Consider the following 17082-nt stretch of genomic DNA (forward strand, 5'->3'; position numbering starts at 1 on the left):
GAAGCCAGGACATACCAGTAATCAGAATATGTTAGTCTATAAGGATCTTTGGTAGTGGCCATGGTGTCCCTAGGAATGAAACAGATGGGCAGCCTACTAGAGAATTGTTTGAGCTATCTAACAGAAAAGAAGTCTATGTCTAGTAGCCAAAAACCTTACCTGAGTGCCACACTGGATAGACATAGTCTCTCACCCAGTTTCCAGACAAGTCATATCACAAACCCAAACTTCTTGATTGACAGGGAAGCCACATCTCTTGGAGGAAGGACCCTGCACCATTGACACAAGTATATACTGTAAATTTTCCTCCAAGCCTTCATCCAAGTGAATGCAGCCATTTACTCAAATGGTTACACATTGGGGAAAAGTAAGTACCCAGGTATTTTAGGGTTTATTGGGCAATGGCTCTGAACTAATTCCTGGAAACCTAGAACACCTCTATAGCCCACGAATGAAAGTGAGGGCTTATGATGTTCAGGTGATAGATGGAATCTTAGTTCAAGTTTGACTCACAATGGACCCAGTTGTCCACAGATCCATCCAGTGGTTACTTCCCCAGTTCCTGAATGTATACAGATGCTCCCTTGACTTATGATGAGGTTATATTCTGATAAACCCATTGTAAGTTGAAAATATCATAGGTCAAAATGCGTTTGCTACACCCAACCTATGGAACATCACAACTTAGCTTAGCTTGCCCTAAACACACTCAGAACACTTACATTCGCCTAAGCTGGGCAAAATAATCTGACACAAAGCCTGTTTTATAATAAAGTGTTGATCGATCATGTAATTTATTGAATACTGTACTAAAGTACAGTTTGTACTAAATGTGTACCACTCTTCCACTATTGTCAAGTCAAAAAATCAATGGAACCATCATAAGTCAGGGACCGTCTATAGTTGGATTAGTTATATTTGGCAACTGGCAGAATCCCCAGATTGACTCTCTGACCCACAGAGTGAGGGCCAGTTGGTAGAAAAGGCTACAGGGAGACTCCTGGAACTTCCCCTCCTTACTAAGATAGTAAAGACTGCAATACCGCATTCCTGGAGGAATTGCAAAGATTAATGCCACAATCAAAGACTTGAAAGAATCAGATGATAATTCTATCACATTCTCATTCTCATTTAATTTACTGTCGGCCTGTGCAGAAATCAAATGGATCTTGGAGAATGATTGTCGGCTGTTGTAAATTTAATCGGGTAGTTACTCCATGACTCCAATGCAGCTGCTGTCCCACATGTGCTATCTTGACTGAGGCAATTAACATAACCTTTTGTCTTTGGTATGCAGCTCTTGACCTGGCTAATGCCTTTTTCTCCGTATTAATTTACAAGAAACATTCTGCCTTGGCTGGGCGCGGTGGCTCAGGCCTGTAATCCCAGCACTTTGGGAGGCCAAGTCGGGCACATCGCCTGAGGTCAGGAGTTGAAGACCAGCCTGACCAATATAGTGAAGCTCCATCTCTATTAAAAATACAAAAAATTAGCCAGGCATCGTGGTGTAGTCCCAGCTACTGTAGTCCCAGCTACTCGGGAGACTGAGGCAGGAGAATTGCTTGAACCAGGGAGGTGGAGGTTGCAGTGAGCCGAGATTGTGCCACTGCACTCCAGCCTGGGCGACAGAGCGAGATCCTGTCTCAAAAAAAAAAAAAAAAAAAGGGAACATTCTGCCTTTAGTTGGCAGGGCAAACAGTATACTCTCACAGTCTTGCCTCAGAGATACATCAATTCTTCTGCTGTCATAGTATAGGGCCACCTCTTATCCTGACGTCCTACAAAACATCACACTAGTCAACAATAATGATGACATTGTGCCAATTGGATATGGTGAACAGAAGGTAGAAAGTGTTTTAGATGCTTTAGTAAGACATGTGTGAGCTAGGTGTGGTGGCTTATACCTGTAATGTTATGCATGGGCCAATAGGCCCATGAACAGAGCAGTCATGGTGGCAGGGATGGAGGATAGGCATGGGCTCAACAATTTGAACTTCCTTTTCTCAAAGTTGGCCTGGCTAACACTACTGCTGCATACTTACCCTACAAATAGCCAAGACCAATACTGAGCTCTCCGTATGTCATCATTCATCAGGCAACCATCCAGCCACTTGTAGCAGTTTGATTACATTGGACCTTTTCCATCATAGAGAGGGTAGAAATTCATCTTCACTGGGATATACTCATATTCTGGATATGGGTTTATTTATCTTCCTTGCATACCATCTGTGGACCCACCAAATGTCGTATTCCCCTTTGTGGTATTCCCTGATCAAGGAACTCATTTCACAGTAAAGGAAGTACATCAGTGGGCTTAACTTCTCACCCATTGGAAACAGTTTGGCTAATTGAAAGATGGAATGGCTTACTGAAGACTTAGTTATGGCCCCAATCAGGAGACAACCCCTGAAAGGTTAGAGTTCTGTATTATTGGATGCAGTTTATGATTTGAATCAGAGATCAGACTATGGTGCTCTTTCTCCCTTAACCAGAATACATGACGCTGGGAATGAGGGTGAAAATGAGAGTGACCCCTTTCAGTCATATAATTATTAACCCACTTGCTTCCTGTCCCAGAAACACTGAGCAGTGCTGGTTTGAAGGTCTGCTTCCTCAGGGTGGGAATGCTTATACAAGGACTATGTCTGGAACCAAAAGTATTTTCGCAGGTGCCTCCTGGTACTTTGTGTCCAGTAAAAAAAAAAAAATAAAGAAAACTACAAAAGCAGCAACAACAAAACAACAGAATGATGAATAACTTGGGTTAAGAGTGAAGATTTGTGTTGTACCGTCAGGTAAAGAAATCAGTCAACTGAGGTTCTGGCTAAGGGCAAGGGAAATATGGAAGAAGTAGTGGAAGAAGCCACCTGTGATGTTATAACCAATAACAGAAACAAAGACTGTTTGAGCTTTGTATGTTTTCTCTTTGCTAGTTATATGTGTGTGCCTTTGTATATGCAAATAATGTTCTTCTCTCTCCATTATTTTATACGCATGTAGTTGGAGATTACATTTACAATTTAGTTTCTAGGTAGCAGAACATTCAGTAGGATTATGGTTGAATTTGAAGATCATTTAATATGGTCAGTAGTAGATATGGTGACTGTTGGAAGTTCATTTGGGGGGAAACAATGAGAATGCATTCACTTCTATGAAGGATAGCTGTATCTTGTTAGGTGGAAACAGAGATGTTGTGTTGATCCTACAGAAGTTGAAATGTGTATGGAAGGGTGGTGCATATGGAAACTGAGTAGCTGAAGGAGTGGACTCTGTGAATCATCAATCCTTATTAACTTCAGCTCCAAACCCACCCTTTATTGCCTGCTTGTTATACTGGAACATTTCTCCCTTGCTAGCTGATTCAATAGTAAGCTTCATTAGTCAATAGTCCTGAAGAGACCCTGAAGGAGGAAGGGGCTCTTTAAAAATTTTTTTAAATTAGCCCTTATAAAAGAGGAAAGGGCTCTTTTGTCCTTTTCCCTTTCCCTTGCCCTTTCTTTCTTTTCTTTCCTTCTCTCGCAGAGTCTCGCTCTGTCTTCCAAAGTGTTAGGATTACAGGCATGAGCTCTGTTGCCCAGGCTGCAGTGCAGTGGTGTGATCTCTGTTCACTGCAATCTCCGCCTCCCGGGTTCAAGTGACTCTGCCTCAGCCTCCCGCATAGCTGGGACTACAGGCGTGCACCACCACACCTGGCTAATTTTCGTATTTTTAGTAGAGATGGCGTTTCACCATATTGGCCAGTCTGGTCTCAAACTCCTGACCAGAAGAGGCTCTTTTTCATAGTTCCTGTGTGTTCCTCTGTACTAAGTTGAATAATATCCACCCCTAAATTGATGTCCACTCAAAACCTGTGAACATGACCTTATTCGGAAGTAGCGTCTTTCCAGATGCAATCAAATTAAGATGAGGGCAGAGTGGATTAGGGTAGGTCTGAATCCAGTGACTGCTGTCCTTATAAGGAGAGGGAGATTTGGAGACAGAGGGACAGAGAAAGACAGGAGAGGATGCCATGTGAAGGTGGAAGCAGAGCTTGGAGGGATGTTGCCACAAGCCAAGGAATGTCTGGAGCCACCAGAAGCTGGAAAAGGTCAGGGAAGGATCATCCCCCAGAGCCTGTAGAATGCACATCCCTGCCAATACCTTGATTTGGGACTTCTGGCCTCCAAAACTGTGAAAGGATGAATTTTTGTTATTTTAAGTCACCCCATTTGTGGTAATTTGTTATGGCAGCCCTAAGACGTGAACACATCTTTGCAGCCAGCTCTGCCATGCACCATGGCCAGCAGAGCTCGGTACCTCCTCTGAGCAGCTTCCCAGCACCACAGTGAGTTCTCTTGGTGCAGCACGCCAGCAAATTTCGCCATCCAGCAAAACACCTCCATGTCTCCTCCAGTGAGGTTTGGATCCTTAACCCTGGCAGATGGGAGCTGTTTCTGAGTTGTTTCTTCCTCGCTGTTCTGCCTCAAACTAGAGGTAGAGGCTGTTCCCTGCATCTGTTACACCGTCTGAAAGGAAAATAAAATCTCGGGACCCTAAATCACTCTGCCAAAAGGAAAAATAAAGCTCAAAGCTGAGTCATGCAAGAAACTGCCTTTCCTTTTGTTCCCCAACAGAGCTACAGATTTAGATTAAATATCTCCATGGGTAGCCCCTCTATGTTCACCCTATCTGATGTAAAATGCCAATTTACCGGGTGCAAGATGAATACATAATTGACTATTCCCCTACGTGCTCCTTTTCTCTAGTGTCATGGATCACCAGACCCTCTGTCTTTCCCCTCCAGCCCACTTTTCCCCTTTAACTATTAAAGCCCTCAAAAATCATCTTTGGAGAAAGGCACAGACCACAGACTTTCTGTGATTCCATGTTCTTTTCTTCCAGATGTGTTCATAACCTTGGCAAAAATAAACCTCTAGATTGATAGAGACCTATCTCGGATACTGTTTGGTTTACACTTGTGTTCTTAGAGTTCTCTTTTTCCCTTTGTCAGTAACCCCCTATTACAATTAATAATTCTTTCTTTCTTTTCTTTTCGACAGAGTCTCGCTCTTTTACCCAGGCTGGCAGGCTGCAGTACGGTGGTGTAATCTCAGCTCACTCCAACCTCCACCTCTTGGGTTCAAGCAATTCTCCTGCCTCAGCCTCCTAAGTAGCTGGGAGATGTGCACCACCATGCCCAGCTAAATTTTTTATTTTTAGTAGAGACAGAATTTTGCCATGTTGGCCAGACTGGTCTTGAATTCCTGACCTCAAGTGATCCACCCGCCTCAGCCTCCCAAGGTGCTAGGATTATAGGCATGAGCCACCACGCCCAGCCTATTTCTTTCCTGTTCAAATGATTATGTAGCTTCTGTCTCCTGATTGAGTCCTGATGGTTTCAGTGGGAATACGGCATCAGGAGTTGAATGCAAAGGCTAACTCCCTGGGCCCCAGGTTGGCCTCTATACATCACTGATTTGCCTCTGAGTTGGGTCCTTGCTATCCTAGCCCATCAGTCTTGTGTTGCTTGCTCTCTCTAGTTTGTCCTCACCCAAGACTGCCCTCCTAAAGTAGATGTTGCTGGTTGCCTTGCTACTTTGAAGCCAGCATTTCTTAGCATGTGGTTGGAAGGGTAACTGCATGAGAATCACTAGGGGATGCTGCAAAAATGCACATTCTGGGTTAAAAATGCACATTAGGATTCTGGGTTAGTAGGTCTGGGGCAGGGCCCAGCAATGTGCCTTTTTTTTGTTTTTGTTTTTTTTTTTTTTAGATGGAGTCTGGCTCTGTCACCCAGGCTGGAGTGCAGTGGCACGATCTTGGCTCACTGCAACTGCCACCTCCCGGGTTCAAGCATTTCTCCTGCCTCAGCCTCCTGGCCGCCACGCCTGGCTAATTTTTTGTATTTTAGTAGAAACGGGGTTTCATTGTGTCTCGAACTCCTGACCTCAGGTGATCTGCCCGCCTCAGCCTCCCAAAGTGTTAGGATTACAGGCGTGAGCCACCCACGTCTGGTAGTAATGTGTACTTTTAACAATGCTTTGTTCCATTTTGCAGGTACCTGCACCATTCTCTGTACCCTTTCCCTCTGTTTTCCAGAGGTGATCACTTCCCACTCAACAGTTATCTCATACCCTGGATGGCAAAGCTGATCGATGCTTTAAGTGCTGGTGACTCTTAACAGCGATTCTGAGTGAGCTACACCCTCTAGCCTATTTTCAGTTGCCGATTTTCACACCAGGCTCTTGCCAAACATTCCCTGTTTCAATCATGTGCAGCTTGTGGAGCACCTGCTGCTGTATTCCTGAGAAAATCCAACCCAAGGAAAATAATGGCACGTCATGCTAATAGCTCTCAGCGAAGGTGTTGCATAGAGAAATTCCCAGCCCATGTCTCACTGCCAAAGGTTTAGCAGCTCCCAGCTTGAGCAAGGAGGGTGGGAAGGGAACCTGGCAACCCTGAGGCATGTTTGCTATGAGGCTTTCAGCTCTCTGCCAACTTTCAACAACGTTGAAGGGTAGAGGACACTTTCCCAGGCTCCAGACAGGAATACCTTCTGTTCAGTGCCCAGCATGATTGTAGATGCTGCAGGAGGTAAAATGTCCTTCCAGTGAACCACAGGGTAAACTGTGTGAGATACAATTACAAAACAGTGTAATTGGATGTGAAATGATGGAGGGCAGACAAAAATCTGGGGAACAAGAGATCACTAGAGGTTACAGTCATTAGCAAAGTCATTATGGAGTATAGGGAATTATGTCAAGGTTTTAAATTATGTAGCATTCAGACAGCTTGAAGATATTCTGATAGTTACATAACCCCTAAAAAGAGTAGGCAACATTTACACATTCTTATTTCTAAAAAATAGCAAATAATAACATTAGTTAACATTTCATGAGCTTTTCTTACATGCCAAGTGCTGTTCCAACCACTTATGTGCCTACACTGATCTAATTCTAAGAACCCAGTTACACAGGCATTATTATTATTAGACCCATTTTACAAAGAAGAGTGAACCACAATGCCACATGATTCCACTGTGCCACTTCTCTGCAAATACATGCCAGAATGAAAGCCAAATTAGGAAAGATAGGACTATTCCTAAAACGACATATGAACCATTTCTTGGGACCTCATTGCTGGTGTCTTTCAGTGACTTCAAAAAAGAAGAGTTGGTAGCAGTGTAATCCAGCAGCCCCTGAGTTATCAAGCATTCTTCATGGTTTTATCTGGAGAGCTTAGCAGATTGCTCTGTAGAGCTGCTGAGTCCTCAGAACCGTGGGAATGGCATCATTTTGAGTCTCTGAACTATGATGTCAGACAAGACTTGGTTCAGATCTCAGCTTCACTACTCCATTGGTGGGTAACTTCAAACAAGTTACTCAGTTTTCCTCATCTGTTGGACTGTGTGAAGATTCACCCATATATTCATTCATTTAATCTGCACGTACTGAGTACTGACTGCAGCTAGCAGTGTGCTGGATGCTAGGGACAAAGTAGTGTTCAAGACAGACTTGGCTCCTGCCCTCATGGAGGTTACAGTCTAGCAGGGGAGGGGAGGTAGACATTTTTAAAATAAGCGAATGTTACAGTTGCCGTATTTGCTATGAGGCTATACCATGAGGGACCTAACCTAGCAGAGTCATATCCCCAGTGTGTGCTGAGTCCCAGGCTGGCTGGGAGTTTTGCCGATCTGGGTCAGGTTCAGCTGGGAGGTCAGCAGCTGAGGGCTGGCTGCTCTAGACTAGCCTTGACTCCATGGGGTCCCTCAGCTTTGAATAAGCTCACCAGGCATGTACTAATAGCAGTGGCAGAGAGAGAGAAGTGGGTAGAGGAGGGCGTCATGCATGCAAACACACAAGAACTTTTGAAACCCAGGCGTGGAAGTGGTATGAAATCACCTCCACTTCATTTATTGGCCAAAGCGAGCCAGCTCATGTTTAAGGAGTGGGGAAATTGACTTCATCTCTTGATTGCAGTTGTTGAAACATCACATCACAGAGGGCACAAATACCGGGAAGAGCAGAGTAGAGTAGAAAGAGCCATTTTTGAAATCAATCTACCACAGTCAGTGAGAAACTAAAAGGGGGTTCTGTGGGAGTAGAGAGTGAGGAAATGAGTCATGAGATGGGGTAAAAAGAAGCCACACCATGCAGGCGTTAAGAGGCACTAAACAGTAAAAGTTAATTTAATTGCTTCTTGGCCTTTTGGCTGAGACCAAGTGTAGTAAATGTTAATTTACATATGGCAGGAGCCATATGATAAACATTGAACACTCACTCTTCCCCACTCCCCCTTATTTTCCGTCTCCTAGAATGATGTCACTTGGACATTGTTGTCAAGTTCATTTGTTTTAGGTGTGTACCTTAGGCAGGGATTGTTCTTTCCAGTGCTTAGGATGCTTGTCAGCAAATATTCAATAAAAGCTTCTTACTGAATAAATAACAAAGTACCTGAAATTATTAAGTTAATGATTAGTAGACCATTGCTTCCTGTGTCTTGGGAGTAAATTATCCACTTTCTGGCAGCAAAGTCATTATGTTGAGAAGCATGAAAACTAAATCAATGTGCCTAGGTTGTCTTTTGCACTGAAAGAACCAAAGAAAGCATGGCTGTGAAATACAATATTCATCTGAGTTTCCGTTTACAGCTTTTCCATAGGTGCTTGGCATTAATGACCATTGATTTGTCCAATTATTTTTTTTTTCTTTGAGACGGGTTTTGCTCTTGTTGCCCAGGTTGGAGTGCAATGGCGCGATCTCAGCTCACCGCACCCTCCATCTCCCGGGTTCAAGCAATTCTCCTGCCTCAGCTTCCTGAGTAGCTGGGATTATAGGCATGTGCCACCATGCCTGGCTAATTTTTTTGTACTTTTAGTAGAGACGGGGTTTCACCTTGTTGTCCAGGATGGTCTCGAACTCCTGACCTCATGATCTGCCCACCTTGACCTCCCAAAGTGCTGGGATTACAGGCATGAGTCACCACGCCCAGCCTGGTTTGTCCGATTGTTAAATGCAGCCAACATCTGCACTCAGCAGGGATGCATGAATAAGAAACACAATAAGCTCAAATTATTCCCATACACTCTGGATGAATTGAGCATTTAAGAAAGTGGCCTTATAGCTTTCAGAAGATTTCTAGTACCATTAGGTGGGCAGAAACCACATTTATAAGGTGTGAGTCTGAAAAAATTCTTCCAGTTCTTGCACCATTGTTTTCCCAGGGACAGAACTATGGTTTTGCAATGATGAACTAGTTGATGATACATTAGATTAGGTAGGAGAATCTGAGCTGATGTATTGAAGCACACAGAGCTTCTACTTCTAGAAATGAGATAAGTTGGAGATCTTGAAGGCTGTCTTCTACAAAACACCTCCAAATGAAAGATAAAATACCCCTTTAAATGAATTAGCCTGTGCAAAAGATATTCTTCTGGTATCAGGACAATGTAGGAACATGAGCCCAGAGAGATGAATAAGCTGGGACATGTACTGCTCCTGGGTGGCCTAATTGCTTGGATATTCCTGGGTACAGATGGAAGTAGATGGATTGGGACAGAATAGGAGACAAAACCCATGAAGGGGAGTCATAGCAGAGACCTTCTGCATAAAGCCGGGACCCAGGAAGGGGCTACATGTGCAAAGGATGAACCAAGGAAAAAACAAACAAACAAACAAACAAAAAAAAAAAAAAAGGAAAAGAAAAAGAGAGAAAAAGCCCAAAGAGGAAAACAGCAAAACAAAACAAAACAAAAAAACCCTTTCTCTCTTGAGTTTAATTCAGGGTGAGGGGGAAAAGTCTCCCCCAGGAATTCATGGTGACCCACATCTTTACATAGGTGTGGGGACTGAACTAACTCCATTTGCCCAATGCTCTTCCCCATCCACCAAAATATAAATAGATAGATAAAAAAAATCTGACACACAACAAAAACCCAACAACTGTGTAAGCTGAGAATTTTAATTTAAAGATCAAAATTGGTAGTGTCCCCATGTCTGATGCAAACAAACACGAATTCTCCCATGAAGAATTTACATTTAGGGCCTTGAATAATTTGCATATAGTTCTAATGAGCATAAAGTCACAGACATACATACACATCATGAAAAATACAGGGGAATAAAGCACCATTAGCAAGAGTCAGCAGAAACAATAGAAATATTGGTAAAGATTATTGGATTACTGGAACTACCAGATACAGAATATAAAGCTGCTTGATGTGTTTACATAAATAAAGGAAAACATTTAAAACATAATTATAGTTCATAACTACTAAATAATGCATTTTTGAAAAACATCAAAATATAATAATTAAAATTGAAAACTTAATGGAGCTTTTGCTTTTTGGATATAGCAACAGCAAGCCATTACTCCACCATAACTTATAAGTATATTGTATATTTTTTTTTCTTTGAAGACACTGGAGACCTATGTAAACAATGACTTAGCTTACCTAAAATTCTTAGGAAGGAAAAACATTTCCTGAGTGAACTGGCCATATTGTTCTCTGAGGACATTTTTCAAACATGAGAGCTGAGGACTGGGCCTGCTAATAGTACCGGAATCTTTACTAGAGGAAAGGGAATCTAACAGACATTTTGACAGCCATTGGGATGGCATAATGGATTGGAATCTAGAAAATCCCACAAATGCATGGCCAGTTTGCCCTATGGGGCATTTGCTGAGTACTAGGGCAGCATGGAAGGGTGGAGGGTGGGGCTGGAAGACAAGAAAGACAAAGTAAAACCTTTCATAGTCTTTCTTTTCTTTTTTCTTTTTTCTTTTTTCTTTTTTTTTTTTTTTGAGACAGGGTCTCACTCTGTCACCCAGGCTGGAGTACTGTGGTGCAATCACAACTCACTGCAGTCTCAATCCCCCGGGATTAAGTGATCCTCCAGGCTCAGCCTCCTGAGTAGCTGGGATCACAGGCATGCACCACTACGCCCGGTTAATTTTTGCATTTTTACAAGAGACAGGGTTTCACCGTATTGCCCAGGCTGGCCTCGAATTTCTGGGCTCAAGCAGTCAGCCCACCTCAGCCTCCCAAAGTGCTGGGGTTATGGGTGTGAGCCACAGATTCTGGCCCCTTTCATAGTCTTGATATGCTTGGAAACAAAATTCTGAGAAAGACAAGTCCACAATAAACACATGGCAGGCCTCATTCTGTAGACATTTGAAACTATAGAGCACTGAATCTAATCAAGGTGGCTTCCTAGCCCTAGCCCAGTTCAATTCCTAATGAAGTGACGAATTCTCACCCTACTCAGCAGGGAAAGGGCAAATCCTCTGTGAAGGAAAATATGATCAACTTCAGTCTTTATGGGTCTTTAAAAATAGAATGTCTGCCATACACTTAAAAAAAACTATGGAATGTGCAAGGAAGCAGAAAAATGTAACTGATCAAGAGAAAAAAAAAAAAAACACAGAAGCAGACCCACAGATTATCCAAATGTAAAAGTAATCAGACAAGGACTTTAAAACAACTATCATGAAAATTTATGAAAATAGAGGAAAAGAACAAAATGTGTGAAAAGGGAGAATTTTAATAGAGAATTTGAATTTACTCATTTATTTTTGAGATGGAGTCTCACTCTGTCGCCCAGGCTGGAGTGCAGTGGTGCCATCTCAGCTCACTGCAACTTCCCCCTCCTGGGTTCGAGTGATCCTCCTGCCTTAGCCTCCCGAGTAGCTGGGGCTACAGGTGTGCACCACCACACCCAGCTAATTTTTGTATTTTTAGTAGAGACGGTGTTTTGCCATGTTGCCCAGGCTGGTCTTGAACTCCTGACCTCAGATGATCCACCTGCCTTGGCCTCCAAGAATTGGAATTTATATAAAAGAATCAAATGAATATTCCAGACATGAAAAATAAAATACCTGAAATTAAGAGCTCATTAGATGGATTTAACAGCAGAATATACCCTAAATTTAGTAGGATTTGTGAATTTGAAAGATACATAGTAGAAAATAAGGTAAACTAAGCCAAGCTAAACTGTTCTCACCATATGATCCAATAATCATACTCCTTAGTCTTTATGCAAATGAGTTTACAAAAACTTTTGTCCACAAAAATACTCACAAATATTTACAGCAGCTTTGTTTATAATTGCCAAAAATGGAAGCAACTAAGATGTCCTTCCAAAACTGGAAGCAACCGAGATGTGAATGAACAAAGTGTGATACATCTGTACAATGGAGTATTATTCAGTGATAAAAGGAAATGAGCTGTCCAACCTTAAAAAGCCATGAATCTTAAATGCATACTGCTAAGTGAAAGAAGTTTGTCTGAAAAGGCTACGTACTGTGTGATTCCAAGTATCTAAGATTCTGGAAAAAGCAAAGCAGTAGAGACAGTCAAAAGATCAGTGGCTGCCAGAGGATTGGGGATGGAGGAAAATAGAGGGATGAAATAGGTGGAGCACAGGGGAGCAAAACTATTCTGACATTAAAATGGCAGATACATGAATGCATTTGCTAAAATCCATAGAAAAGCATGACACCTAATGTAAACCGTGTACTTAGTTGTTAACAATGTAACCATATGAGTTCATCAGTGGTAACGAAGGTACCACACTAATACAAGATAATTAATAGAGAAAACTCTAGGGGTAGGGAATTCTGTACTTGCTGCTCATTTTTTTCTGTAAACCTAAAACTGCTCTAAAATACAGTACAATTTATTAATTTGTTTTAAAAAAGTTAATAGAAACTATCTAAACCAAAGCACAGAGAGGAAAAAAGAAAACCATGGAGACTTCTGGCAGTATAGCTAAAAAATCCTAGATTCCAGCTAAATTAGAATAAACATGAAGAGTGGCCACAAATACCCTACGTATGCTAGTGAGAAATTATCTGTATTTCTCCTCTGTTCTCTGTAGAAATTTAAATTTTCCCCATGCTGTCTTATCATCTACCTGATATTATACTGAATCCCTACCTAGGAAAATGCAAAACAAAATAATTAGCCCAGGAGCCAAACTCCTGCATCATTAATCTGTTACCACTCTATACATTTTTAATGCAAGGTTGAATTCACAAGATATAAATGAAATTCTCCAAGGACAAGAAAACAAAACAAAAAAACTGAAATCAGAACTTGAGGCAGTGAGCAGTAAAAGAATAGGAAATCAGTGGTCGCCCCTTGGGGATACTGGCAAAACCCACTGAAATCACTAGAAGGTAAGAGAACCAAGCCTGAGACTCCTGCACTGGGGTTAGAATAGTGCCAGCCTGGTAGCAGCTCCAGGCTGGTGAAAGCAACAAAAGAAAGTCAGTATCTGAAGAAGAGCATCCCAGTTTAGCCCTCAGAATTAGCTTCCCCAGATTAAAATAAAACAAACAGGACTTCAGTATAAAAACACCAGCCCGGTGCAGTGGCTCACACCTGTAATCCCAGCACTTTGGGAGGCCGAGGCAGGTGGATTGCTTGAGCCCAGGAGTTCAAGAACAGCCATGGGCAACATAACAAGACCCCATCTCAAAGGAAATACAAAAATTAGCCAGGCATGGTGGTACCCACCTGGAGTCCCAGCTACTTGGGAGGCTGAGAGGTGGGAGGACTGCTTGAGCCCAAGAGGTCAAGGCTGCAGTGAGCCATGATTGTGCCACTGCACTCAGGCCTGGGCAGCAGAACATGACCCTGTCTCAAAAAATAAAATACCAAACAAAGAAGAAAAGTAACGTGTTTTGAGTGATAGCCACCAGAAATACAATGGGTTTAAACTCCTAAGAATTTAAGATATTGGTGTCATCAGATGTGGACCATAAAATACCAATGTATTACATAGTTATGTAAACTTTTAGCACTGAATTTTAAAAATGAGCAAGTAGTAAAAAACTATTAGGACTGACCAAGCAGGTTTAAGGAGAGCCAAACAGACTTCCCCTCTGGCCTCCCAAAAGACAGGGTCTCGCTCTGTCGCCTAGGTTGGAGGGCAGTGGTGCAATTGTAGTCCAGTGCAGCCTCAACCTCCTGGACTCAAGTGAAACTCCTGCCTTAGCCTCCCAAGTAGCTATGACTCTAGGTGAGCACCATCATGTCTGGCCAATTTTTAAATTTTTTTGAAGAGATGGGAGTCTTACTTTGTTGCCCAGGCTGGTCTTGAAAACCTGGCCTCAAGGAATCTTCCCACCTTGGCCTCTCAAAGAGCTGGGATTACAGGCATGAGCCATTGTGCCTGACCCCAAATAGAACTCTTTAAAATGAAAAACATTTTAAATTAAAATTATAGTGAATGGTTTTAACAGTAGAAAAGACAGGAAAATTAGAGAAATGGAATAAATATGTGAAGAAATGATGTGGCATGCAGCTCAGGGAGACAAGGATGGAAAGTATAAATGGAAGATTAAAAGACAGAATGGGCCAGGCACGGTGGCTCACACCTATAATCCCAGCATGATTTGGGAGGCGGAAGTGGGTGGATCATTTGAGGTCAGGAGTTTGAGACCAGCCTGGCCAACATGGTGAAACCCCATCTCTACTAAAAACAAATACAAAAATTAGCCAGGCATGGTGGTGGGTGCCTGTTGTCCCAGCTACTCGGGAGGTTGAGGCAGGAGAATCGCTTGAACGCAGGAGGCAGAAGTTGCAGTGAGCTGAGATTGTGCCACTGCACTCCAGCCTGGGTGACAGAGCAAGAGACTGTCTCAAAACAAACAAACAAACAAACAAACAAACAAGCAAACAAAAAACCAAAGAAACAGAATGAAGACTTGACACTTGTAACTTGAGTCTCAGATAGAGACAATGGGATAATGCCTGATAAATTTTCAGAAATGACAAAAGGCATGAATTCATAGATACAGGAAGCATACTGTAAACCAGGCAGGATAAATAAAGAGTTCCACACTTAGACACCTTGGCATGAAACTGAGGAACACTAAGTCAAAAGGTATCATAAAAGAGGCCAGAGATATATCACCTACCAAAAAAAACGGCATACTGATTTCTGAAAACCAACAATGGAAGCCAGAAGTCAGTAATATGATCCAGTATTTCATTAACTTGAAGTTGCCATCAATGCTAAATCACACCACTATTTTATACAGCATCAGTAAAGAAAAAAAATAATGTCAAACTATGATATGCACCAGAATATCTCAAATGTAAGAAGTAAAAGTATACAAGGAACTTGATAAACAGGTGGTAATTTATTTGATACAAAAATGTATGTATAAGATAACAAAATTGTCTAACTTATGGGGTTTTAAAAATCAGAGGTTAGGCCAGGCACGGTGGCTCACACCTGTAATCCCAGCACTTTGGGAGGCAGGATTACAGGCAGGTGAGGTGGATGGATCACCTGAGGTCAGGAGTTTGAGACCAGCCTGGCCAAAATGGTGAAACCCCATCTCTACTAAAAGTACAACAATTAGACAGGCATGGTGGCGCACACCTGTAATCCCAGCTGCTTGGGAGGCTGAGGCAGAAGAATCGCTTGAACCCAGGAGGCGGAGGTTGCAGTGAGCCGAGATTGTGCCACAGCACTCTAGCCTGGGTGACAGAGCGAGACTCCATCTCAAAATAATAATAATAAAAATCAGAGGTTAGAATATTGGCCTAAAATAGCATGTAAGTAGGGAACGGTTGATCAGGCTTACGATGTTCCAAAGTCCATTATTATTAAAGAAGGGGTTATGATACCAGATAACTTTAGATTGTATTGAGTATGCATTGAAAAAGCTCAGGAGTAAACACAAGAAAAACATAAATAGAATGTAAAACTTTAAACTTAGTACAGAGGGAGAAATGGAATAATAACAATAATAAAATCAAACAATCAAGAAGTAATGGAAAAAACGCATGAAAGAGAAACAAATAGTACAAAATAACATGATAGAAGTCTTCATGTTTTAAGAATTATAATAAATGTAAATGTATAAACTTGTCTACTAAAGGGTAGAGATGGCCAAATGAAAAACCAAAATCTAGGTTTATTTGACTTACAAGAGACAAAACTAAACATCAACACGTGGGAAGATAGGAGGTAAAAGGATTGAAAGATATACACTAAATACCAACCCAAGTTATATTGAGATCACAGAAAACAGATTTTTTTTTTTTGCTAAGGCAAAAAGCATCAGCAATAAGGAAGTCACTACATAACAAGAAGAGTTCAACTCACCAGGACAACACAAGAATTCTAAACTTCATTCACTCAATAGAATGTACAAAGTTAAAACTGATAAAGCAGGGGAAATTGGCAAATCTACCATTACAGTAAGATAATTTGAAATACCTTTACCAATTATTAATAGGTCAGACAAAAGTTAGTAAAGATATGAAATATTTGAACAACAGAATTAACAAGCATTGCCACATATGTAGAAAACAACAATTAGAGGCCAGGTGCCTTGGCTTACGCCTATAATCCTAACACTTTGGGAGGCCAAGGCCAGAGGATCATTTAAGCCCAGGAGTTCCAGACCAGCTTGGGCAACATACCCAGCTACTCAGGAGGCTGAGGTGGCAGAATTGCTTGAGCCCAGGAGGTTGAGGCTGCAGTGAGCCAAGACCGTGCCATTGTACATGCCTAGGGGACAGAGTGAGACCAGTCTCAAAAAATAAAGAAAAAATAAAAATAAAGAAAACTAAGAACAATTAGGAAGCATATGTGAAACACTTAAAAAACTGGCATACCATGGCCGGGTGCAGTGGCTCACGCCTGTACTCCCACCAGTTTGGGAGGTCAAAGCGGGTGAATCATGAAGTTAGGAGTTCAAGACCAGCCTGGCCAATATGGTGAAACCCTGTCTCTACTAAAAATACAAAAAATTAGCTGAGATTAATGGCCGGTGCCTGTAATTCCAGCTACTCAGGAGGCTGAGGCAGGAGAATCACTTGAACCTGGGAGGCGGAGGTTGCAGTGAGCTGAGATCGTGCCACTGCACTCCAGCCTGGCGACAGAGTGAGACTCTGTCAAAAAAAAAAAAAAGAAAGAAAAAGAAAAAGAAAGGAAGGAAGGAAGGAAGGAAGGAAGGAAGGAAGGAAGGAAGGAAGGAAGGAAGGAAACAATAAAAAAAGTGGCCATACCTGGACATAAAAAAATTTCTAGCTAGGTGTGGTGACTCATGCCTGGAATCTTAGCTACTTGGGAGGCTGAG

This window comes from Piliocolobus tephrosceles, chromosome 13 (genome assembly GCF_002776525.5).
Source record: "Piliocolobus tephrosceles isolate RC106 chromosome 13, ASM277652v3, whole genome shotgun sequence".
NCBI lineage: Eukaryota > Metazoa > Chordata > Mammalia > Primates > Cercopithecidae > Piliocolobus > Piliocolobus tephrosceles.